The sequence below is a fragment of the Artemia sp. Qi Xiang Cuo genome, chromosome 9, assembly GCF_049724085.1.
Source record: "Artemia sp. Qi Xiang Cuo chromosome 9, ASM4972408v1, whole genome shotgun sequence".
In the NCBI taxonomy this organism is placed as follows: Eukaryota; Metazoa; Arthropoda; class Branchiopoda; order Anostraca; family Artemiidae; genus Artemia; species Artemia sp. Qi Xiang Cuo.
This window is the reverse complement of record NC_142802.1, coordinates 17,312,078-17,321,256: the sequence shown is the minus strand read 5'-3', so window position 1 is coordinate 17,321,256 and position 9,179 is coordinate 17,312,078. Positions and strand designations below refer to the sequence as shown.

At 37.0% G+C, this 9,179-nt stretch overlaps 1 non-coding gene across 1 annotated transcript; it reads left to right on the top strand.

Annotated features, from left to right (window-relative positions):
- The first annotated feature begins 200 nt into the window (after positions 1-200).
- LOC148948379 (U2 spliceosomal RNA) lies at positions 201-391 on the top strand. The gene has a single exon (XR_016142255.1). It is a non-coding gene; the product is annotated as a U2 spliceosomal RNA (small nuclear RNA).
- The last annotated feature ends 8,788 nt before the right edge of the window (positions 392-9,179 follow it).

Here is a 9,179-nt window from a genome sequence, read left to right as displayed (position 1 = left end):
AGATTAAAAAAAAAATCATACCATCGAAGTGTTGAAATGAACTTTGTGATGGTGGGAAATACTAGATATTGCTTAGAAAAATCTAAAGATGAACTGATAAGTTGATTGAATTTGTATTTGAGCATTGCAACAGAAGTTAAATTTGAGACAAACTTTGTCACTCGTATTTTTGTAAACTCTCTGACAATCCCTACTTGATTATAACTTTTCGGCCTTTTGGCTAATATCAAAAGGGTAGTTTCTGTTCTTATCAGGTTAATATTTGATACCATCCCTAAATGGGGTCCAGAATCTTAAACTGATTTTGGAAACCCGAGGATGTCAGAGCTTGCTCTGCTCCCTCCTCGAGCTGGCGCAGTATTGCAGTATTTCCAGGATCGGTGCACCCTTTTTGAGGGGAAACCTAAGCTGATGAACCCAATTCAATTTTATGAGTAATGTACTTTTCAAATTTAATAGAAACCACACTTGTAGCTTCCTATGTCTTGAATAAATTGAAAATCCCATAATTTCATCAGATAAAAAGTAGAAAAAATGTATATAATTTACAAAATTTGATGGTGAAAAATGATTATAACCCTTTCCCCCTCCCCTTAATTTAGACAGCAAACAAGAAGAAATGGAGGCAGTAGAATGCCAGCTATTGAGACAGAGTAAAAAATATTTTCAGTAATTTTTTTTTCTTGTAACTTTTTTTTAATAATATGTAAGTGTGATTTTGATGCCAAACTCAAAAATCTACTTAAATAGTTAGTAAATTTTGTAGGTATAACTATGGCAATGACTTAGCCCCTTTGATTGTTTTTTCTACTTACCTGCCTTTGGTGGGTTATTAGTGCTTGCTTACTTATTAGTGCTTGCTATAGCGTCTGATCGTGGTGTAATATCAACTTATTATAATATCAAAATTTTACCTTTGCTTGTTTTGAATCGTTTATTGCTATAAATATATCCTCAACCCTGCTGTCAACTAGTAAGTGGTTATACTTTAATCATTACAATTCTTTTATCAAACGCATGTAAACATAGATAAATCAAAATTCTATGTACCTGGTGATAGCACAGTGGATAGGCCTGTGCATCAAGATTAATGGTGCCATAGTTCAATCCCGCGGATCATCAGGAAGCGTTATTATTCAAATTTAGTTGTTCATAATTTTTTGTTTCCGGGTCAATTTTTTCAGGTTTTTCATTTTCATATAATATAAAATTAGGGCACTTTTTAGGGCCGAAGGTGACAAGAAGGTAAATTGTTACTTCTAAGATGACGTTTATAATATAACGTCATAACTATGACGTTTATAATATAATCTCGCCATATGACGTCATGAAATGTCACTGAATTATTCCTAAACATAAACTAAATATAATTAAGTAATTCTAGTTATATTTATAATCACGTTCATAATCAATAACAATATCTTAAATGCAGAAGTTCGTTCCTTACTAGATTTATGCAGAAAAAACTTTTTCCACAAGTAAGTTTTTCTAAAAAAAAAAAAAAAGATTAAACAAATCCGTTAAACCAAAAATTATCAGAAAGAAAATTAAATAATCTACCATGGGTAAAACTACCATAAATCACCATAAATAAATAAATGAAATACAAAACGAATAGAAATCGCAATAAATAACCAACTCAACTCAAAACAAACAGAAACTTACAAGAATTGAGATGACAACCCTCAATCCCTCTCAAGACCAAAACATAATTTGTACTTTGCTACAAAAATTTCAATAGTTTTCACTTATTTAACTTCAGTAAATCAAAAATTATCAAGACTTTAAATAAATATCAGCAGAAGTAAATTAAAGTGCCAATTCACACTCATTTGTTATCTTATTCTTTTTTTTCTGTGGATTAGAGTAGAAAGAAAACTGAGAAAAAGAAGTCAAAAAGCTTTTATAAATGCAAAAAAGAAAATTTTTGTACATAAATGAACAGCATGAAGCTTCAAAACTTATTTCAAAACTCAAAACTCAAAAACTCAAAAACTCGGTAAAGAATGGCTTCATTCGTTAAATGACCTCTCTTTCTTGACCTTGACATTTGGTTGTCTAGGCTGTTCAGAATAACATTTTACTGCTAAGACAAATCAAGACAATATTTAGCAATCCTGAATCAGCTACAACTGGCAGTTTCTTCTCGATAGCAAATATTTTCTTCAACTGGATTCTAATTTTTGGTTACTATGTTCGTTTTTTTACTAGATTCCATTGCTCAAAACCTTACTATGTTCTATGTTCATTCTTTACTAGATTCCATCGTTCAAAACATATCCTAAATACCTTTTATAACAGTAAAATACAGAAGCCAGAATCATGAAATCAGAATCACAAACCAAAAAACCAAAAACAAACACAAAGCAAGAAAATATAGTTAAACTCCAGTGTACCATAAAAAACAGACCAAACACAGTCACACTGAAAAACCACTTACGATAAACACTTTGAAGAATAAAATGCCAAAGGTATATAGGATACTAGTTGACATCCTCAAACAGATACTGGAAAAAAAACTATAAAAAGTTATCAAGGAGGCACACTTGTGCCTCTTTAAAGAGGCGACCCATCACAATGTTCAGCGATTTCCAGTCCTAGAGGTCGCAAAGAGACGGCAGTGATCGCATTTTGTAGCCCAAGCTCAAACTAAGAAACGTGCAAAATTTCATCCCCCTCCGACTTTATCTTCATGGGGTAAACTGGGCCGGAAGTTTCAACTGGGCTGAAATTTAGAGGTTAAGCTTTCCTAGGGCCCGAAAGCTTATCCTCGAAATTTCAGCTCAATCCGATCACTCCTTCCCTGTTTTCAAAAAACCAAATATAGCCACTTAATGTTCATTTCTCTTCTTCTTTTTTTTATTAGCCACGCCTACATGTCACAGTTGGCAACGGATCCGGGTGAGTGAAGACTCATTCGAAGCGGAATTTGATCTGTTAGGGCCTTTTGATACTTTCAGGCCGAAAAAACTATCCCCCGAATTTACATTTACGAAAAACCTCATTTTCCTATAAGAGCCCATGTTAAATTTTCCCACCACAGCCTGCCTTTAACGTTGTCCGATCGGGCTGAATTTAGAAGATAAGTTTTCCTGGGGCCTGGAAGCTTATCTTCGAAATTTCAGCTCAATCCGATCACTCCTTCCCTGTTTTCCAAAAACCAAATATCAAGTTTTGTGGGGATTTACTTGCGTCAAAAATAGATTCCACAGACTAAAAATACAAATTAATTGTGTCTCTTCGGTACAGTGGTCGATACTCCCACTGTCAGGCGGAAGACCCGATTTCGATTCCCCGTCGGAAGAAATTTTTTATATACTGAATTTAAAGTTTAAAAAAGAAACTCAGTTTCTTTTTTAAATTATTTGAAAAAAAACGACGTTTTTTAAAGAGTTAAAGAGGCTGAGTTACAAAGTCGAACCTTAAAACGTACAGGGATTAGGAGGCACAGTTGGGGGGCTGTTAAAGAGGCTGAGTCAAAAGTTCGAACCTTAAAACGTACAGGGATTAGGAGGTGCAGTTGGGGGGCTGCCGCCCCCCAAACCCCCGCTTCCGTATATGAAAGGGGCTTTGCCCTCCTCAAGGCCTCGCTCTTTACGCTAAAGTTTGACTTTCTCACAACTCTTTTTTTGAAACAATAAAAACTTTAGCGTAAAGAGCGAGGCGTTGAGTTTATATTGAATTTAAAGTTTAAAAAAGAAACTCAGTTTCTTTTTTAAATCCAATCTATTAAATCCTTCGGCTCAACAGGCGTCTCCAGAAGAATATCACAGTCGGCCTTCAGGTTACAGGTAAGTCTCCACTGCTTTGATAATATTATTTGAAAAAAACTACATTTTCTAAAGAGTTAAATAAGTAATAAACTGTACAAGAACGTGCAGAAATTATATGAAAAAAAAACTACGTTTTCTAAAAGAGTTAAAGAGGCTGAGTCACAAGTTCGAACCTTAAAATGTACAGGGATTAGGAGGTGCAGTTGGGGGGCTGCCGCCCCCCAAACCCTCGCTTCCGTATATGAAAGGGACTGTGCCCTCCTCAACGCCTCGCTCTTTTCGCTAAAGTTTGACTTTCTCACAACTCATTTTTTAAACAATAAAAACTTTAGCGTAAAGAGCGAGGCGTTGGGGAGGGCACAGCCCCTTTCATATACGGAGCGGGGGTTTGGGGGCGGCAGCCCCCCAACTGCACCTCCTAATCCCTGTACGTTTTAAGGTTCGAACTTGTGACTCAGCCTCTTTAACAGCCCCCCAACTGTGCCTCCTAATCCCTGTACGTTTTAAGGTTCGACTTTGTAACTCAGCCTCTATTTTTGACGCGAGGAAACACTTGCCCTGGGCAAAGAAATTTTGGGGGCGCAAAATATAAAATAAATGATCTAGCCTTTGTAACTATTTTGAAGCCCTGTAGTGTCGCAGGGGGTTTGATATTAATTTGGCATCACGTGATCCAGAGATGGAACCTTGCTGTAGCAACAAAATATGACGGGCTGACGCGAGACCTTAGTAGTCAAGAAACTTCGTTAATCCGATTACTTACTTACTGACTTACGAACCAAAAGTTAAACCCACAATTCCGATTTTTTTCTATATCCTATCCTATATAAAGTAAAAAAACATTTTCTCTGCAAGATTTGCTTACCTGCAGGCCCTAAATTAAAAAAATCTTTTCCCGGTATTTTCATTGCACATTTGTGTTAGAAAATTAAAAAACAATAAAATTTTCCTCTCTGAATTTTAAAAAATACTTTTCTCCCCCCTCCCCAACTAAAAAATACCATGAATTAACACTATTCATTTAACATATTTTTGACTATTGTCAGCTATAAGGTCAAGATCAAATATCTCTGGCTTAAGGCCCTCTCTAAAGTATATGCAAGCATCCCTTCCGTAAGAACCATATATGCCACAAGGCATAACTTACAACACCTGCCCCCGGGCCCTGCGGGGTTGTGCCAACACCATGTTAAAAAAATGGCTATCTCAAAATTTTTATCTGATGCATTTGGGGAAAAAGATGTAGAGGGAGGGGGCTAGTTGCCCTCTGATCTCTTTTGACGCTTAAATTTTGAACGGGAAGTTCTATTTTGCAAACAAGTGAGCCCTCTCTGAAGACATATCTTACAACGCCTGCTCCCGGACCCTGGGGGCTGTTTCAACAGCGGAGTTTTTGTTATCTGACTTGAACCATTTTTAACGAAATGTCTATTTCAAAATTTTTATCCGATACATTCGGGGGAAAAGGGCTTGGGGGGACTAGCTTCCCTCCGATCACTTTTGACTCTTAAAAATTAAACTAGAACTTTCAATTTTCATTCAAATGAGCCCTCTCTGAAGTTTATACAAGCATCTTTTCCATAAGAACCTTATATTCCCCCATGACATAACATAGAACGCCTGCCCCCGGGCCCTAGGGGGTTTTGTCGACATCTTATTTTTGTTATATGACCTTTGAACTATTTTAACCAAATCTTTATCTCAAAATTTTATTTCATACATTTTGGGAAAAACGGCGTGGGGCTACTAGTTGCCCCCCGATCTCTTTTGACTCTGATAAATGAACTAAAACTTTTAATCATAGGCAGTGCACTAGCGCTGCCTAAGTAAAGAACGATGGGGGCACAATGTTTTTTTTTTCTCCATACCCCGGGACTTTGTATCGAAGCAGTCGTCGTAGAAACTTCAAAAGGGGCTCATTCGATTAAGAATTGAATGGGCTAGTACCCTTTTTAATAGTCGAAAGTGATTGGAGGGCAACTAGCCCCCCCAAGCCCATAATTCTCACAAACACATCAAATCAAAATTTTAAGATAGCCATTTTGTTCAGCGTATTTGATTTCCAGATAGAAAATATATTTTTGAGGAGGAAATTTCCCCACATCCCTCAGGGCAAGGGTTTTAAGTTATGCCCTGGGGGCATATAATGTTTTTATAGAAGGAGTTGTAGTAGAAACTTCAAAAAAGGATCATTAGATTGGAAATTCAAAGGGCTAGTACCCTTTATAATAGTCAAAAATGATTGGAGGGCAACTAGCCCCCCCCCCGCCCATCATTTCCCCAATTACATCCAATCAAAATTTTGAGATAGCCATTTTGTTCAGTGTAGTTGATTTCCAGGTAGAAAAAATATTTTTGAGGAGGACACTCCCCCACAACCCTCAGGGCAAGGATTATAAGTTATGCCCTGGGGGCATAAAAGGTTTTTATTGAAATCTTTGTCATAGAAACTTGAAAAAGGGCTCATTCGATTTGAAATTGTAGGGGCTAGTACCCTTTTTAATAGTCGAAAGTGATTTGAGGCAACTAACCCCCCTAACATAAACCAGAGACGAAACAAACACAGAGATGACACATATACAGAGATGACAAACACACGGGGACGACACAAATAAAGACACGACATAAACACAGATAATACAAACACACAGAGACGACACACACAAAGAGACGACACAGACACAGAGACGATAAATACACAGAGACGACACACACACACAGAGCTTACACACACACAGAGACGACACACACACACAGAGACGTCACACACAGAGAGATGTAACACACACACAAACGACAAGCACACAGAGACGACAAACACACAGACACGACACACACAAAGAGATGACACACAGACAGATACGAAACACACACATAGACGACAAACACACAGAGATGACACACACACAGAGACGACACACACACAGAGACGACACACACATAGAGACTACACACATAGAGATAATACGCATAGAGATAAGGTATTTACTGAAATCTTTGTCGTAGAAACTTGAAAAAGGGCTCATTTAATTTGAAATTCAAAGGGCTAGTACCCTTTTTAATAGTCAAACGTGATTTGAGGGCAACTAACCCCCATCTGACGCCCACCTTTTCCCCAGACATTCCCCCACAACCCTCAGTGTAAGGATCATAAGTTATGCCCTGGGGGCATATAAGGTTTTTATTGAAATCTTTGTCGTAGAAACTTGAAAAAGGGCTCATTCAATTTTAAATTCAAAGGACTAGCTCCCTTTTTAATAGTCAAAAGTGATTTGAGGGCAACTACCCCCCCCCCCCCTCTCGCGCCCACCTTGTCCCCAAACACATCCAATCAGCATTATTAGATAAACATTTTGTTCAACGTAGTTAAACGTTTTGGAAATCAGGTCTTTTAGGATAAAAAACTCTCCCTCCATAGCCCCCCGGGCAAGGATTGCAAGTTATACTCTGGGGGCATATAAGGTTTTTTATTTAAAACGTTGTCATAGAAACTTCAAAAGGGCTCATAGTTGGTAATTGAGATGGCTAGTGCCTTTTTTAATAGTTGAAAGTGATTGGATAGCGACTAACGCCCCTCTCACGTCCACCATTTTCCCAAGCACATCCAATCAAAATTTTGAGATATCCATGTTGTTCAACGTAGTTGAAATTTCTGGAAATTAGGTCTTTTAGGATGATAAACCCCTCAGAGCCCTGAGTGCAAGGGTTGAAAGTTATGCCATGGGGGCATTAAAGTTTATATCGAAAGTTGTTATAGAAATTTCAAAAAGGGCTCATTTGATTGGAAATTGAAATTGCCCTTTTTAATAGTCGAAAGTGTTTGGAGAGTAATTAACCCTCCTCTTACGCAAACCATTTCCCCAAAAACATTCAATCAAAGTTTAGAGATAGCCATTTTGTTCAACATTATTGAAAGTTTTGAAAATTATGTATTTAAGGATGACAAACCCCCTAGAGCCCCTAGGGCAAAGGTTGTATTTTATGCCCTGGGGCATATAAGATTTTATAGATAGAGGTCGTAGAACTTCAAAAGGGGCTCATTCAATTCGAAATTGAGAGGGCTAGTGCCCTTTGTAATAGTCAAAAGTGATTGGAGCGTAACTAACCTCCCTCTCACGCCCACCATTCCTCCAAACACATCCAATCAAAATTTTCAGATAGTCATTTTGTTCAACGTAGTAGAAAGTTCTGGAAATTAGGTCTTTGAGAATGACCTTAGGATAAGAGTTGTAATTTATGCCCTGAGGGAATATAAGGTGTTTATAGAAAGCGTTGTCGTTTCCAAAAGTGCTCATTCGATTGGAAATCGAAAGGCCTAGTGCCCTTTTTAATAGACGAAAGTGATTGGAAGGCTTGATATTTTTATAGTAAAGATCGATGTGGGTATAATGTATTATTTTTTGTTGTTGTTGTTGTTTAGACCAGGGCACGTATGGAAGGAGTTGTCATGGGAACTTCGAAAAGGGCTCATTCGGTTGAAAATAGAACGGGATAATGCCGTTTTTAATAGTCGAAAATGATTGAAGGTCAACTAGTCCCCCTTGCACTCCCACCCTCCCCATTTCCCATTATGTTTAAAGAATAAATATTGCTTTAAGATTAAATCAAAATACAGTGTGTTAATGCTAATTCCCAAGAAGGCCTATCAGCAGTATCCCAAGAATGACTGGGGTATTATGTTCAAAATTTCGGGGCTACTTCTGCTCTTCAGACTGAACCAAATCAAAATATCGCTGGTACATCTAAGCTATGAAAGAAAGTAAACACATTGTTTTGCAAATGGTATCAAGTTTTCCGTTTCAGGTCAACTAGAGGAGGTATGAAACAGTACTATTTGTGTCCAGATTTTTAAACGAGTGAATGTTGTTAAAAATTGCTGAAAATTTTTCTCCAGCATACAAATAGCAGGCCAAACTATAAAGTCTTAGAAAACGAAAAGATTTAAAGTATTATTTTTTTTTTCCTGAAAAGACTATGTCAATATAAAACGAACAGAAATTAATTAAAAAACTTTTTCTACAAAATAAGTTTTTCAAAGAAAATTAAAGAACTCCATTAAACAAAAAAAGAGCAAAAAAAAATCAAATAATCTACCAAGCGTGAAACTACCACAAATCAGCATCAATAAATAAATGAAACCCAAAATGAACAGAAATTACAATAAATAACCGATTCAAACTCAAAACGAGCAAAAAGTAACATAAGTTGGGCGCAAAAATTTAATAAACATGTACCAGATATCACCCATAAGGCGAATTACCAATTACTACGCCTAATGCGTACTTTTTCCAAGTTTAATCTTCATTCACTGATTTCACTTTATGTATCCACTGTACGTCCAATACTTGAGTATTGCTCATCAGTATGGTATCCCCTTAATAAGAGAGATAGCGAGAGGGTTGAGAG